General features: G+C 41.1%; 1 protein-coding gene across 20 annotated transcripts in view; it reads left to right on the top strand.

Annotated features, from left to right (window-relative positions):
* The window catches only part of PHACTR1 (phosphatase and actin regulator 1), a 296,609-nt gene that overhangs the window by 157,915 nt on the left and 121,590 nt on the right, over positions 1–17,104 (top strand). The window lies entirely within an intron of this gene.

The following is a 17,104-nucleotide window of genomic DNA, read 5'->3' as shown; positions in this document are numbered from 1 at the left end:
GTGTGATCTTTACTCAGTTTACCTTCTTCACTGAGTCTGTGGGATCAGTCCTTCACCTTAGGACTTAGAAGCTTGCAGTGGGCACAAGCTTTCCTTCATATGGCCATCCCGCCAGGAACTCCACCACACCTGGGGACAAGTCCATGAGCTTCTCATGTGTGTCCGTGGCAAGAACGTCTGTCCCCAGAGTAAAGCAGTTGTGTACTCCATGCATGTCCATGCTGTGAATGGTGAGGGGCATGTTGCCAAGAAGATTGTGCTGGCAGTCACCCATCAGAGCTCTGGGATTATCTGAGAGAGCCACAGAAGATGCCTTGGCCCAAATATATTTACACTATCGACCGAAACAGTGGGAAAAGTGTAGGTAGAATTATAGGTAGTTCACTTGGGTAAATGAGAGTATGGGTGAAAAGGCTGTACACAGTATCAGGTGCACCGAGTTGGAGGACCGTGACTGTGGTGACAGTCAATTCCCAGCCATCCCTGAACTTGTGCAGGATTTTCTGTTCCACCTGGATTTATATAAGTTTAAGGGACCTGATGGAATTCATCACAAGGTACCCAGAGAGATGGCCAATTTCACTGCAAGACCTCTCTCAGTTATTTTTTGATGGTCTTGGGAATCTGGAGACGTACCAGTTGCCTGGAAGCTGGCTAACATTGTTTCAATTTACAAGAAGAGCAAAAAGGAAGACCCTGGTAATTACAGGCCTGTTACTCCTACTTCAATGCTTAGTAAAATCATGGAGAAAATCATGCTGGGAGTTATTGAAAAACATCTGAAGGACAGCGTGGTCATTGGTCACAGACAACATGGGCTCATGAGAGGAGGGTCCTATTTAACTAACTTAATTTTCTTTTATGAAAGAATCACCCATCTAGTTGACCAAGGTTGATGTTGTCTTTTTGGATTTCAGTGAAGTTTTTTTATACTGTTCTTCACATACATACATACATACTGTTCTGGACAAAATGTCCAGCACACAGTTAGGCAAAAACATAATGCAGTGGGTGAGCAATTGGCTGATGGGTCAGGCCCAAAGGGTTATAATAGTAATGGAGTTACATCAGGCTAGCAGTCAGTTACTAGCAGGATTCGCCAGCACTCCATTTTAGGGCCAGTTCTCTTCAATTCTTTGTAAATGATTTGGGTGTAGGAGTAAAAGGTATTTTGGTTAAGTTGACTGACGAGATTAAACTAAGAGGAGCTGTTGACTCCATTGAGAGCAGAGAGGTCTTACAGAGAGATCTAGACAAATTAGAGAGCTGGACAATCCCCAACTGCGTGAAGTTTAACAAGAACAAGGGCAATATTTTCCACCTGGAAGGGGGCAACCCTGGCTATACAGGGGATAAGATGCCAGAGAGAAGCCCTGCTGAATGAGATTTGGGGTCTTGGTCAACAGCGAGTTGAACATGAGTCAACAGTGTGCCCAGATAGCAGAATGGCCAACTATATCCTGGGTTGCATCAAGCACGGCGTTCTTAGCTGGTCAAGGGAAGTGATTGTCCCACTCTACACTGTGCTGTGCAGCCTCACCTTCAATACCATGTGCAGTTTTGGGCACCACATTACAAAAAGGACATAAAACTATTAGAGAGTATCCAAAGGAGGGCTACGAAGATGGTGAAAGGCCTAGAGGGGAAGATGTATAAGGAAAGACTGAGGTCCCTTGGCTTGTTCATCTCAGTGGAGACCTCACTGCCGCCTGTGGCTTTCTCACGAGGGAAGCGGAGGGGCAGTTCTGATCTCCTTTTTCTGATGACCAGCGATAGAATGCGAGAGGACAGCATGAAGCTGCATCAGGGAAGGGTCAGGCTGGATATCCGGAAAGGCTTCTTCACCAGAGAGTGATCAGGCAATGAAACAGCCTCCCCATGGCACTGGTTTGTCAGAGTTCAAGAAACATCTGAACAACTCTCTCAGACATGTGGACTGATTTTTGGTGGTCCTGTGTGGAGCCAGTAGCTGGACTCAGTGATCTTTATGGGTTCCTTCCAACTCAGGATGTTCTGATTATGTGATCGCATCAAACTTACATAAACCCATGACTAAGTCCCGTGTTTTAGGGTGAAAATGCCTATGTTCCTATGGGAGACATTTAAGCAGCTGCTTCTGGGCTGTATCATTGATGTGAGAAATTTAAAGAACAGCAACAACAAAAAAGAAAGGAATTGCTCACAACGGCTCAAACTTCTTTTGTTTTTATTACACAGTGTTGACATATAAACACTGATAAGAGGCCACAGCAATTCCTCTTGTCCTTAGAGTGCAGGCAGCTGGCATGTTTCAGCCCCATCTCTTCTAATTGATTTCTCTCCTTCTTTAAGCCATAGCTCAGTTGCCATCATTTGATAGCATCTTACCACCCTATCCTCTATTCAGAGAACCAAGTTGAAAGTATTGGGATATATAAGCCTCTTAAATATAAACACCAGGTTAACACTGAATACGCAACAAAAAAAATTGGCTCCTTACGGGTAGTCTGAAAAAGGAAACAAAATGCCAGTGAGAGTGATGAAAGCAGTGCAGCATTTCCTATACTTAACAATAATGATCTTTTCTAGGTATTTATTGTATTTCCGAATAATATGACTGGTTTTACATCTTCTGTATCAAGTTAAATATGTCAGCAATACAATACAGAGCTATTTGATGAACTGGAAATGTCCACAAGCTCTTCACTCTTAAAGAGAAGGCAGTGTGTAAAAAAGGGATGAAGTGCAGGGGGTGGCACACGTAATGGAAGGGCAGACTCCCTGCTTGCTCTGCTATTACCAGAGCATTTGAGACCATCTGATATCAACCTGCCCAAACAAGCTTGGCATTCTGCATCTTCTTGCATCATCCCTCTGTCCTATTTTACGCTCTGATCCCTGCCCATGTGTGCAGTTAATTTCCTCTTCTGTGGTTTTTCTTTTCTGAGTGCATCCCTTGCTCACTTAGAAATGTTTTGTTTTTTTCAATGATGGTTTGCATAGATGGCTTGTTTCTCTTTTTAAGACTTGGGATTCTTCAGAGGTAAATGAGATTCATAGAAATCATTTTTTTTTTTAATTAAAATCAATTAAGATCAATTTCTGGAATTTTGATCATTAATAACATCACTGCCAGTCACAGCCAGACAGCAGGAAAATACTGGTTATGTGGGGAAGAGATTGGGAGAGATAATCCAAGTCAGTATTCTGTCACAGGACAGCTCTTCCTTTCTTCTCTTTTTGTTTCATATTTTCAATTTGCAACTGGTGCTATTTTGTATCAGTTCATGCTATTATAATAGCTTCTGCCTCTGTTTAGAAATAGCTAATACCACATTATGACAGGGTTCACTTATGGGTTCCTTGACTAATGAACAAAACCTATTCTTTCAAGTATACTGTTGTACATATAACGTTATCACTCACTGATATTACCTCAACAGTAGAAGTATTGTTGTAGTGCATGAATTTACTTCTTGATCCATTTTAGTGGCTTGTAGCAAATGCGTAGCTCTTCCTTTGTATCCCCTAAGATTGTCTTGCTTGTAATCAGACAACATTTAGCCTCCTTTTGGCGTCATCTTATTCAACCGCTCGTTTGCCAAAACAATTTCAGTGCAAGTGTGTATGATACCCCCTTGCTAATGCTCTGCTGGGATGTCTGAGAGTAATGGCATGTGGCTGTAGGCTGGTAAGCTGATGGTGCCAGGTCTCACACCTCATCCCAAACAGATCACCCAGCACCAGGGCACAGGAACAACTGAAGGGGAACACCAAACTATATGGTGACCAATTGTGCAGTCCCAGCTGGAATTTGCAATCGCTTTCTTAGAACGCAGAGGGTGCTGTGACATTTTTCATTATGTATATGGATGCAGCAAATCTGCTAAGAGGTGAAGGCTGGGGTGTACTTGGAGGCCCCACATTTTCCTTTGTGAATTTAATTTGTACGCTTAAGGAAAAGTAATGATATTTGAGGTTTGAAAATGTGACTCCAGAATAAAAGAGAAATATTTTCCCAGATTTTTTTTTTCGTAGAAGAAAACTTGTGTCAAAAAATGTCCCAAGAAGAGAATAGAGTAGATATCTCCATATGTGTGTTTTGTACCATGCTAATCAGCACGAGAGACAAAGGCTCCAAGGCCTTGGTCTGTGTAACTGAGATTTACTATCTTACCCATTTCTGCGACCAAACTTGGAGAACTGTTCAATCTAATCTACTTGCCAGCTCACTGTAGCCTGAGGTTTGCTATTTAAGATGTACAAAGGCTGCTCCAAAAGTAATATCTCTCAGTAGAGATTGAACCTTCCCATCAATATCCCATTACATTTTGTTGCTGTGTGACAGATGGCAGCAAAGGGGCAGTCTGATGGAATGGCATCTGACATGGAAGTGAGTATGAAGCAAAGGTGTGTCGCTGAATTGCTCAGCGTGGAAAAAAAAATGGCATCTACTGACATTCATCAACACTTGCTAAATGTTTCTGGAGACCCAATAGTGGATGTGAGCACAGCGAGGCAGTGGGTGGTGCGTTTCAGTGGAGGTGACAGTGACATGAAATACAAGCCTCATTCTGGGTGGCCATGTACAGCTGTCACACCACAAAATGAGGAGTGTCTCAATCACCTCATCTGCATGAATTGGCTGATGGTGGTGACTGTGTTGTTGTGACTGTAGTTTATAGCTGAGAATTTGCTCTATCAAACAATGTTAGCGTGCTCTTTGTATCTGTCATAATTTCCATGGAAATAAATAGGAGGCATTACTGCACAGCAGCCTTTTTTGCTGGGTGAGCCTAAGGTGTCTGTAGTTTGGGATATTTTAGAAGGGATGTAATGTGTACATCATATCTTCTCCCCTCCTCCCAGATGAGGAGGTTTAGTCCTGCTGTTCAGTTGACACCCTCCCTTATCACTACTTAAGTGAAGGATCTTGCCCCTGTCATCTTTTGTGTGACATTTTTCAGGCCATTAGTCTAATAGCTTTGTGCGGTGTGAGGATAAGGAATAAAATTAAAATGGATAAATAGGTCCAGTTATTTAATTTATTTTGAGATTTTGGTGGCAGAGAATGCTTTTTATTTCACCTTGCCTCCTAAGAGAAGTTTATTATCTGAAAAACTGGAAAGTAATGGTATTTAAAATCCTTTCCATTTAAAAGTCTGGAAGCATAGGAAGTGTAGTGATGGTAACACTGAGAAAATCAGGTCATTTCAAGAAAGGCATGCCTAAGTTTTGTTAGAAATAGTTGATAACCTTCAGCAGTGGGCTCAGGGATGTACAGCTGTAACAAGAAAGCCACTGTCCCAATTTTTAGCTCTTTTAACACAGATTCAAGAATCAACAGATGGAAGTGTTGGTTAGCAGTCTTGAATGTAATGGAGATGTTAAATAAGTAGACTAGTCATTAACTACATCCCAACAAATGAACCAGGACTCAAAATGCCACTATGGTCTACTGCATTCACAGACCATGTATTAGAAAGCGTCTCTGAAGTATCTGTGATCCATATATTCACATCCACATGGACCATATCCATGGTTCCTAATGTCGGTAGTCCATATCATAAGGGCAGTGGCACTGGCTTTGTCTCTTTACACATCCATTGGGTGCAGCTACTTCAATATTTCCGATATTCAGATGCTATTGTAGCACCAGTGTCATGGGTTTTGTTGTTTTGTATTGTTTCGGTTTTTTTTTAATGCTGAAAGCTTGAACTCTTCCTCCTATGCACCAGCAAAGCAGGATGGTCTCCTTTGCTGGTGCATAGGCCACACCAGCTCTATTCATTAAATAGCTTTGAAATCTGGGTTCAGACAGGAGTAAAAGCCAGGTGCAGAGACTTGTGTGGAACTGAGGTTGTTTGAGTCTGACGTATACCCAATTGAGAAATAGAAAAGTGAGATGACTAAAGTTTTCATCAATATTTACAGCCCCAAGGTAATTGTTTGCTGGTTTGTAGCCATAAGAGTTGGAAGTTGACTTCCAGCTGTCTGCTGTGGTGCTGAAGATGGGATTTGCTGCCTGTTCCATCATCTGAATTGAGAAGAGCAAATTCTGCCTGTCTATTCTCTGGATGCCAGTCTTTGAGTCCTCCAGCAGAGGTTGGAGGTAATTAGGCACAGTACCTAAATGAGAAAGCAGGGAGGGACTCATGAGGATTGGTTATGTAGCTTCCCTTCCCTCCAAGACTCTCCAAGTGGCAAGTGTAAGCAAGCTGAGATTCAGGTTTTTCTCTTCTCTTTCTTGTGTGTCTCAATAAAATACAGACTGCATTTTGTCTGCATTGTTCAACTCTAGGAAAGTGCTCGAGTTACTAATGTAGAATTGACTTTCTACGCATTTCTATCATCATGCAAACTCCATTCTCCTTGTGCTGTGCGTGGAAACCCATCAACCAAATAGAAGATTCAGGGATCCTGCAGTTACAATCGATCGCTCTCTATTCATATTAAGTTGGCAGAGCAACCAGTTCAGTAAGCTGCAAGGTGATTGTCAGTTCAATAATAATATATTTTCTAGCATTACACAAGGGTTTGAGAAAGACATTTCAGAAATGTTTTTGTTTGAGTTTATTTTCTTTTGTCAGTGTTTCACCCTCAACCTCCTTTACATGGTGAACTCTGTGATAAGTACAAAAAATAAAAAATAGAATTGCAGGTAAAATAAATTCTGTATGAAGATGGGTGGTAATTTTAGAAATGAGCTGCCTTGAGCTAATACAGCTATTACCTGTGTTTTGTAGACAAAGATGATGTTGTTCTTCACCCACTATGATGGTTAATTTACATAATTCTTTGCATTTTTATTGCATTTTTTGTTTACCAGTCTCTATTTGTATATGTTTGTCCATAGGTACCTTTAAGCATATCTGTTTCGTCCATTCCTTAGTTTGTTTCCCCCTGAGCATCACCACAAACCTTGTAGAGCTTGAGATCCTTGGCTTGATGTTGTGGTTGTGGCCAGTCTCTTGCTCATGAATCTAAAACAAATGGTGTTTAAGTAAAGACATTTTTGAAAACCAAGTGTGTGTGGCAAAGATTCCAGATTAGTTGAAATAGGGTATTTGCAAGTTTGCTAAGCTTTCTCCACAGTCTGACATTTGACTTGATAGAAAGGAGTCTCTGATAGTTTGTTGTACAAACACTTCCTCCAAAAGAGACTGGTTTCTAAAGTTGAGAGCATTGTACCCCATTGGGTTATATGAAAAGAGGCAATTGAAATTGCCAAAAGCTTTTTTCTTTTTGTTAAATATATGCTTTGTAGCAGAAACTTGATAAATTTGAGAGGAAACCTTCAGCATTTAGGGAAGACAGATTTCATCAGTTTGTTATTTGTCCACTGCCATCAGTGAAAGGGTGAAAAAAGGATAAGTGTTCTACTGTAATGAATGTCGGGTTCTGGTTGGCTTTTATCCTATTCCTGTATTGAAATGAAATCTCTTGCAGATTCCTGCTATGGTTACCTTCATGATATTGCAAAAGAAATTTTGTTGTCAATTTTGTGGTCAAATGGCTCTTCATAGGCACAGTCCAGTCTGAGATGTTCCACTCAGTTCATGGCATGCAAGATGCCTCTGGTTTCTCTCAACCACCACAGAAAGGGGCCATTTCCCTCCTTACAAATGAAAGCACCCATTAGGACCAAAATGTAAAGCCTTCTCCACCAATTTGTTTTTCTGTGTGTGAATTTTAGCATGCTGAAACTGTCTCTTTTACAACTTTGGCCAGTGAAATCTTCTCATCTCAGTAAAGAGGCAGGTTTTAGCATCCAGTCAACATGTCCAAGCCCCATATGAGAAGGATCATACATAATGCAGTTCATCTTCCTTCCTCATTCCCCTGCTTATCTCATTAATGTGTTCATCACAAGGAAAGAGCAGAAGGCCCTATTTTTCCTTCATTTGCCAAATTTTGACAGATCTGAGGACAAAATCTGATCCTAGTCCTCAAGATGATCATCCAGTCACTAGTAGGCTTGGTAAGGTAGCCTACTACTTGTGACCTTTGCCTTTTAGTTTGGTATGGTCAGTGTTGCATGTGTTTCTCTCTGCCACCACTATTACCATGCATAAAATTGATGGAACTATTTCAGTAGGTTTTTCAATGTTAATGTTTTCTTGACTCCTTGAGGTATTTTTTTTTCCCTTCGCTCTGATTTAAACTCTTTCCCGTTTTCTGAGCTATTTCGGGTTTCTGGACCTAGAATTATTCATAAACTTGAAGCTATGTGCATAGATCCTTTCCTTGACTGTAATGTTTCTTAGGTAGGTATAAGCAACTTGATAACTTGATCAGCTCCATCATTTTAAAGGCAGGATAAATATAGCCTTCTGTGGTTGACTGTAGTCAGAATAAACCAAACTCAGAGCCTTTCCTCTGAATCTGTGGGGCAAGAGAAATACCCCACATATTTCAGCAATCATGAGACATCCTAGATGCTAAAAAAAGGTGAAAAATGTGAAATCACAGTTATGAAATCCACACAGAAATACGCCATATATTTTAGCCAGCAAACCAGCATGCTTTATTCATGACGTTAATGGAGCTGTTGGCGTTTTCTCCCTTCTGAGTATTCAGCTCTGAAACTCAAGTCTCTACCACGAGGACCTAAACAGAAATTTCACCTCAGCCAGAAGTCTAAACTAACCATCATTTGAATCAATAAAGGAATTCCTATTCTAATGACAATCAGAGAAAACCATATGTAGCTATTTTCAGGTAATGAAAGCAGAAGTATTTAGTCCTTTTAATTCCTGAATATGGATACATGGATACAAGCTGTCTCTATTGACTTCAGTAAAACACTTTTTAATTTTTTTGCTAGGCTGTTACTGATTTTTGTTTCTTTAATACTCATTTGTGCTCGTTTATGCTCATATCATCTTATTGGAAGTAGTTCCACTCAGGAAACAGCCTGACAAATGTTAAATCTTCTAAACTCAGTAGTGCCATCTTACTAGTATCATCATAAAAGTAAAAAATGAAGGTTTTAATTGCTTTAATGGCCAGAAGAGAAAGAACAAGTTACCTACCTTTAATATCTAGAAAGTTCAAACCATTTCCTTGTAAACTGTATGCTGCATCTCTTGGGAAAAAGCAACATCTATTTCTGTTCTTAAAAGAAGTTGATAGGAAGTTGGCCAAGAGGAAAAGAGTAATTATGCCAAATGCACACTTATAATGAGCATAAATATGACTATTAAGGAAACATAAAAATCAGTAACAAATTTAGAAGGCCTTCGAAAGTGCACATCTTTATTAAGATAAATTACATTATTGGATATTCCTACTTATAAGTACTTCAGAAGATAAAGATCAGAAATCGTTCACTTGATCAGAAAGTCTCCTACAAAATTGGAAGCACTTAAAATATTTTTTCTAGACTTTCTCAAAATAAACAGACAGCCTTTAGCACTAGCAATCTCTTTGTGGAAAGGCCAAGCACTTTGCTTAGGGAGAACTTCCCACTGACTCCCATTGCAGAGGGAGCAGAGCAAGATGCTGTGTCTGCCTCTGCTCAAATGGCAACTAGCAAAATGTAGCAACAAGCCTTCAGGCTTCCATGGAACACATTCTTTTCTTGGATTACTTTTATATTTTGCAGCTCTACAGAATTTGCAATTCAGGCTGGTATAGGAGAGAAATCCAACCATGAAAATGTTACCATTACCATCTCCTCCGAGAAGACACTTTAATCAGTTGCAAGGCCTCCACTGCATCAAAATGAGTAAAAATATGAACTGGTTCTTCACTGGAATACATTGCAGAGTACATGGATTTCAGTGCCGTTTATTCTTGTTGAGTAGATTGAAGACTTGCCTGGAGGAAGGCAGCTTCTCTGCTTCCATAGCATTGAGTTTGGAGAAGAATTTGAGCTACAGTTAATGAGACTTAACTCCATATTTGATGAGCTAGAGGATAACTCAGAAGTGGTTAAGACTGCCTCTTGGGTTTAACAGCACAAGCATCTGTACAGATGCAACCCTGCGCCGTTGTTTACAGTCCTATCACCTTGTATTAGATCAGTTACTGGTGTTGACAGATTGTAAGATGAGGGTCACCAACACCACTACAGCAGTGTTGCCTTGTAACATTTCTTTTGTTGCACAGTGGGAGAGCCTTGAATTACAGATAGTCCTGTGTGAATTATACTCAGCATTCTCCTCTGAATTTTTTGGTGTTGAGAGATTTATTTTCCTTGTAAACTTTGCAAAGTACTTTCTAAGAAGGTTTGAAAAATAGTATTTTTAATGTCATGTGCATGGTTCAGTAGGCAATTCAATTCCATCTTCTAAACAGTTGGTTTTCAGTCTCAGAAGCTGAATGGATTGAATGCGCACTTGTCCAGCTCCTGATCTGCTTTTGCTTAGAATCTGCTCTGTTCTTCACGTGCTAAAACACTCTTGGGGGATGAGTCTTTTTGCTCACAGATGACCACCCTGACTATTGGGAGCCATGCTTCCACTCATTCTTTCTTTCAGACCCAGTAGATCTTGCGTTCATCTCACAATAATTCAGTAGGAGAGATGGGAATTACTCTCCCATCCATCATAGTACAAAGTCCAGTGGTGTTCCCAAGGAAATGCTGGGAATGAGGATAAAAGAAGTGACCCTGTGATTCTCCTATCTCCCAAATAAGTGTTCTGTCTGCTCCAACACTAAGTCCTTGCTATCTCATTATTCTTCCTCTACTTTCCTAAAAGCATAAACTATCAATCTCCTCTCTTTTCCATTTAGGATGGGTAAAATTTCCCCTTCCTTTCAAGCTGAAGCTTCTTACCAAACCAAGTATTCCTGGGATGTGTGGAATTGCTTCCATGTAGGACTAACAACTCAGGTTTGCTTGTGCGGGTGCTTTTTTCTCTTGGCTGCCATTTGGTTGTGCTGCACTCCTAGTGGCTTCTCCTAGTCCCCTCTTGGAGCAGCTGAGTCTCTACATATTATGTGGGGTATAACAGTTAACCTGTAAAACAGGTCTGTGGGTTCTGTTCCTGCATCCAGGCACTCAAAAGTAAGGCGCTGCAGCACTGTTCATTGAACGTAGCTCTAAATCTATATGCAATAAACAATTAGGAGGTGGGAAATGCAGTGAGTAATGAGAGCAATAAAGCAAAGACAAAACAGCTGAGATCAGTGAAATGCAACGATCCTTATTTTCTATAATTACAGCAATTATGTAGCTATTAATGACATAACCTGATAAAGCGCTTCTGTTGCAAGCCAAAATCCTGTGCACTATCTTAAAATAAGGAAAATACTTGTTGTTCTGAGAGATTTCGTATCAATAAAGACCTATTTATAGTGTAACCTACAATACAGTGTAGTTTGCAAAGGCTAAAAAATGGCTTTCAGATTGCAATCGGCATGAATAATTAACGTTTTACGTCAAAGTGTGGGGAAGTCAGAAGCAGGGTCCTAAAGGGATTGGACTTCTGAAGCTATTCATTGCACTTCTATTCCACCAAGAGAAATAGAAACACTGAGGTAGAGAGATCACAGCAGAGAGCAGAGCTGTACCATGGTCTGATACCTGTGCTGAAATGGGCAAACATAAATGATAAGAGATTCAGTTTACGCATGCAATGTAGAGTGATGCACACCTGGGGAGCGGTAATAATTGGCAGTGCTTTAGAAAGGGGGAGTGCTACTTAGCATGCAAAGAAACGCTACTGACAGTCTCTTCATGGCTCATAAACCCACTGTGCCAGCCCAGCCAGTGGCATTACAAATGCAGACTTCCAGTGGGAACTGTTGTCAACCAAAGAGCTAATCATCCCCGTCTGGCAAGACTGCCTTCGGTGTGCTGTATGCCATGCCTCGTCTTTCGTTGGAAAACAGACCTTTGAGAAGTTAGGGAAAGTTTAAATGGGTAATTCAAATAGTAACAGGAGGGCTGCTGAAAATTAATTCCAGGTGCAGAGGGAAATTAAAGAGAAATAACAGTACAGATGATAATAGAAGAGCAGAAAATGAACCATTTTGCTGAAAGTAAAACAAGGCATTATTTTGTTTTGCTTTTCTAATTGAAAGTGTTCCTGTTCAGGTAAAGAGAAGACATCAGTGCTCAGCAATTAGAGTAGTCATTCAAGTTTCCTGTTATTTCAAAAAGACACATTGCCCTTCCACATTTGGTATGGAACAGAGGTTTTAGAGAAAGGTCTGTGCACTCTCAAGTGGGGAATGCTCAGTATGCGGAGTATAGAAGAAACATCATAACAGGAAATGCTTGGAAATTAATCTGTAGAATAAGGACTGATTGGATGTAGATTGGGAGTAAGTGTTATGGTTTTGGGTTTTTTTTTTTTTTTTTTTTTAATGTATATACAAGTGTTATACTTAAATAAATGGCATTTTTATCCAATTGCATACATAGGGCCAAGATCATTTCCAGCCTGTTAGTAGAGATTTGTAGAAATATAACAGAAAGCACGATTTAGATATTGGTGTTTCCTAGGAAGGCTTAAAATCTAACTTTGTGAACTGCCTGTTAAGATAACAATATACCTGAGTATAAGCAATGATGTTCAGAAATGGTCAATGAGAAAAGGGTGTGATTACGAGCAAGGAAGGAAATATTAAAGATCATGGGTGGGGTAGGTGGGCTTCAGAAATTGCTGTGTGTCTGAATGGGAAAACTGTGGCTTTCCTAAAATGGAACCTGGACTGTGTTACATATTGGCAGCATTAATAGAGGCTGTGATTCCCAGACAGACATTGGAATGACAGAATGTTGTTCTCTGACGAAACTGAGTACGATGTCTTTTCCTTGAGAGGACCTAGATCTGCCTTCTACACTGCTCAAGCCAAGAAAATAGGTGATGTTTATGTTTCTCTCTGGACCTTCTGGAAATCAGTGTCCTAATGAAAGATGTGGGAAGTTCGTAAGAACACAGAGAACATGTCCAACTTGGCCAGGCCTCTTTTTCCTAGGGCTGGTAGATTGGCTGTTGTGAAGAAGTGCTTTTCACACTGCTCTTCCATGACTTGCTAATTTTGTCCGTCTGACATTCATGCAGTATGTTTCAACCAACAAAACTTCAAGTGGCTTTATTTTAAAATTAATCAAAATAAAGGTTATCTGCAAAATGAGAAGAAAAAAATAGGGAAAGAAATCAGCTTTCAGACTTCGTAGATTTTTTAGGTCTCAGTAATATGTTTTAATCATTTTGGCAGCATTTCTTTTAAATCACAAATTATTTTAGATTTGTGGTGCTTTTTCTTAATTAGAATCGCAGGTCTTGCTTAAGCCCTCCAATCTATATGAATTTCCTATGTCTTGAAGTTTACAGTACAATCTTAAGAACTGTTTCACAAGCAAAAAAAACCAAACCCAGTCTCTTATTTAGTTTCCCCATTGCTATTCTGGGATGACAGCTGGGACGGGAGGAAGTGAGAGAGGAGAGCATCACCCTCTTGCCATGAGTGCAGGTACCAGTATCCTTCTGTTTTCCTGCAAGGTCTCTCAGGTCCTGCAGTAAATCAGAACAAGTTCCCAAAAGCACAGAGAATCAGCATCAAAAGTAGCCTGTAAACATGACATTTGTGTCACCAGGCTAAAGACAAGACCTCAACAGTGTGACTCCAGTGTGACACCAATGGACGCACCAGTTCCCTTTCCTAGGTCAGCAAACTGATCGAGATGGGACTGCTCTTCTCTCTGAAGGCAAAAAATGTTTAGGCCTGGAATGGTTTACATTTGTGCAAGTACCACCTTTTTTGGGAACAGCAAGGGTGTGAAACCAGCCCACAGAGCCTGCTGTCAGCAGTGGGTGTCACAGCCCACAGATAGTCAATAGTCATTAGGAGTCAAAAAGGCAGAGAAACCTGGCCAACTCAAAGGAAAGATGCAGCAGAAAATGAGTGCTCAAATCTGGCTTTTACTTCTTGCATCATGGTCTGGTTTTATTCTTGCTGTATTAAAACTGTCATGGCTTTATGCTAATGTGCTTCATTCCTAGCCAGTGATTATTATGCTTTGAATTAGCATTGCTCTTCAGAGTATTTTTCATGGGGAGAAAAAAAAAAGAAGAAGTAGTCCTTCTGAAAAATAGGAACGAGAGGGGAAAGAAGAGCTGTTATTTGCATTAGCTCAGAGCTGCATGTGTTTGGAGAGAATGAAGGAGAAGGGCCACATCATCTCTTATGGCTGATGGAGAACCCAGCAGAGCTCCTGGAACAGATCCACATAGGACAAAATACTGAAATTTAGGGAGCAGCAGTCAAAACATGGAACTGGTTTTGACACTATTTGGCTTTTAATGTACCCACCCCTATGGGTAAATTCCTTTTGACTCCAGTATTTGTGTTGCCTTATGGTGAATCCATGCTAGTTTACTCTCAGCAGGAGAAACTTCCTGGGGGCAGTGAGAGCACAGCTGGTGTGTAACGCAGAGATTGTGCTGTATGAAATAAGAAGATTTTTAAGGGATGTCCTTTCACCTAGAAATGGCCTTGGCAGTAGTAACTGGGGCCAACTCTCAAAGAGCTGTGCATCTCTGAGGTTTAGTACCTGTAGGGTTACTTTGGTAGCAGAAATGTTGTCTCAGTGAGGGGCACAGGAGAGAGGGCAAGCAGCAGGAGGAATTTCACTATATTTCAACTGTGGATTTATGCAGCAGAAAGCCTAATTCAGCAGCAGTAGTGTGTCACTCCTAGTTTGTTCAGTGGGTTGCTTCTACACCCCTTGTACCTCAAGCAGGACAGCAAAGACAGTACCAGCCCACTGCTTCTAGCAGCATCTCTAAAAAATCCCAGCAGTGGATCACAGTGTGGTCTTGTGCTCTTTATAACTAGAGGCATTTTAAAAATAGAGGAGATGGGGAAAGGTGTGCTCTCTTTGGATCTGCATATAGAGTAAGTTGACCTATATATACCCCTTGCAGGTCTTTGAAGCCCTGCACGTCCCAGTGAAATCAAGAAGCATAAGGAAATACCCAGTTTCTTTTTACCTTCACACTGTGTTCAACATAAGCAGGTGACTTGCAGCCTTGATGCAGCGTGTCCTAGCCCTCTGTAGGACAGTACCTTGTAATGGGTTCTCCGTACAAGCAGGAATTTCTCTAGGCAGTTAGGCACAATATGAAGAGCTGAAACAGAACGAGGTGTTTGACCAGACTACCTTTTTTTCCCCTCTGTTTTTAATTGGAATAAAAGAAGTTCTCAAGGATGTCTCTTTCTCTCCGTTGCCCCAAAGAATAGTTGTTTTTTACCAGTTCCAGTGAAACACTTTGGCTCTCTGTCCTTTTGGCCAATGTCTTTTCTCAAAAAACTCATAGGCAGCTGTATCTGGCAGTGATATTTTACAAGGAAGAGAATTGCATTGCCAATGTTAAAAAAAAAATAAATAAACAAGAACAAAATAAGCAACTTTCTTGAAAAACCTGAAAAGCTCAAATAATATTTTAGTTTAGAGGTCTGATAATGGGATTTCCTTTGTGCTAAAGGCATCTCTCTCATGGTTCCCATGAAAGCCAACCTAAATCTGGCACACTTAAAGCCTTTTAAAATTTTCCATTGAGACGCACAAGAATTTGACAGCTAAAATCTCTGGTTTGTTCTATGGCGTAGGTGTGTTCATCCCTTCAGAGCTGTGTTCTTGTGGAGGCTCCAGAGCTTGTCCTCATGACTGAGGTTAATCCTTAAATACTGCTAGCGGAATGAAAGCACTGAGCCGCTGACTTCAGAATGGTGGCAGTGAAGATCTGTGTTCTACCTTTATTAATCTAGGCTGCCTTTTTGCAAACCACTCACTTCAGTTTTCTTGGCAGTGCTGCATTACAACACAAGGCTGGGAAATGAAAGAAGAGTCCAGTTGGAACAGGCCATCAAAGATCAATTAGTCCAACTGCTTGAACATGTCAGAGCTCACAAAAGTTACAGCACATTATTGAGGACATTATCAAATGCCTCTTGAACATGACAGGCATGGGGAATGTGCCACTTTTCTAGGAAATTTGTTCCAGTGTTTGACCATTCTCAACAGTACAGAAAAGTTTCCTAATGCTTCCCAGTCTGAACCAGCTGATGTTGTTCCTGCATGCCTGCTGTTGGTTACCAGGAGCATGCCGAGCCTGGCACCTTCCTTTGCTTCCTCTCTTCAGGGAGATGCAAAGAGCAATGAAGGCCTCTCGGGCTCCCATATGGAGAAGAGGAGGTCAGGTGTCCTCCACCCCTCCCCACAGAGCATGCCTTCCAGCCCTGTTACCAGCTTTGGTGCCTCCTTCTGGTGCTTTCAAGTACTTCAACATCCTTTTTGTATTGTGGAGCTCAGAACTGAACGCAATATCCAATGTGATGCTCCATCAATGCTGGCCCAATACTGGGATAATCGCTTCTTTTGGCCGGCTGGCTGTACTATGCTTAATGCACCCCAAAATGTGCTTTGCCCCTTGGCTGCCAGACACACTGCTGCTCACACTGAGAATGCTATCACTTGCACCCCCTTATCCCTCTCTGCTGAGCTGCTCTGCAGCCACTTACCTCCCAGTCTATTCCTGTGTCTGGCATTGCTCCATCCCATGTGCAGGACCCAGTGTTTACCCTTGTTGAATCTCATTACACTGATGATTGCCCAATGCTCTAGATCCCATTGAAATCTAGAAAGACTGAATCCACCGCCTTCCTTTCATCTAGCAAGTGGGTGGCCTTATCCTAGAAGGAGATCAAATTTGATTTTCCCTTGACAAACGATACTGTTGACTATGCCTGTGTGACATGCCTTTCAGTATATCCCAGAGTAATCTTCTCAATAGCTTTTCCAGGGACTAGGGTAGACTGACAGGTCTGTATTTTGCTGGGTCTTCTCTCATACACCTTTTATGGATGAATATATGATATCCTTAAAAAATAAAATTAATAATAACAAAAAAATATGCCTGCATGCTGACTGTGCAGATACACTTTCTAGGGGTAGAGGCTGCATGCTTCAGCCCAGGCCTGGGAGAGCTCGTTGCAGCCTTGGTGGCTATGGTGTGGAAGAACACAGTGCTTCTGCTAACTTCCTGCCGTTCATGTTTTCCTTCGTGGTCCTGGCTTACCTCTCTCCACACATCTAATTACAGAGATGTTAATTCTCAAGAACATCAGTGTACCTTTTCCCTGCAAACCTGAGGGAGATATACAC

This window comes from Gallus gallus, chromosome 2, assembly GCF_016699485.2.
Source record: "Gallus gallus isolate bGalGal1 chromosome 2, bGalGal1.mat.broiler.GRCg7b, whole genome shotgun sequence".
NCBI classification, from domain to species: domain Eukaryota; kingdom Metazoa; phylum Chordata; class Aves; order Galliformes; family Phasianidae; genus Gallus; species Gallus gallus.
Note: the sequence above shows the minus strand (reverse complement) of the source record. Positions and strands in the feature narration are given on the sequence as shown.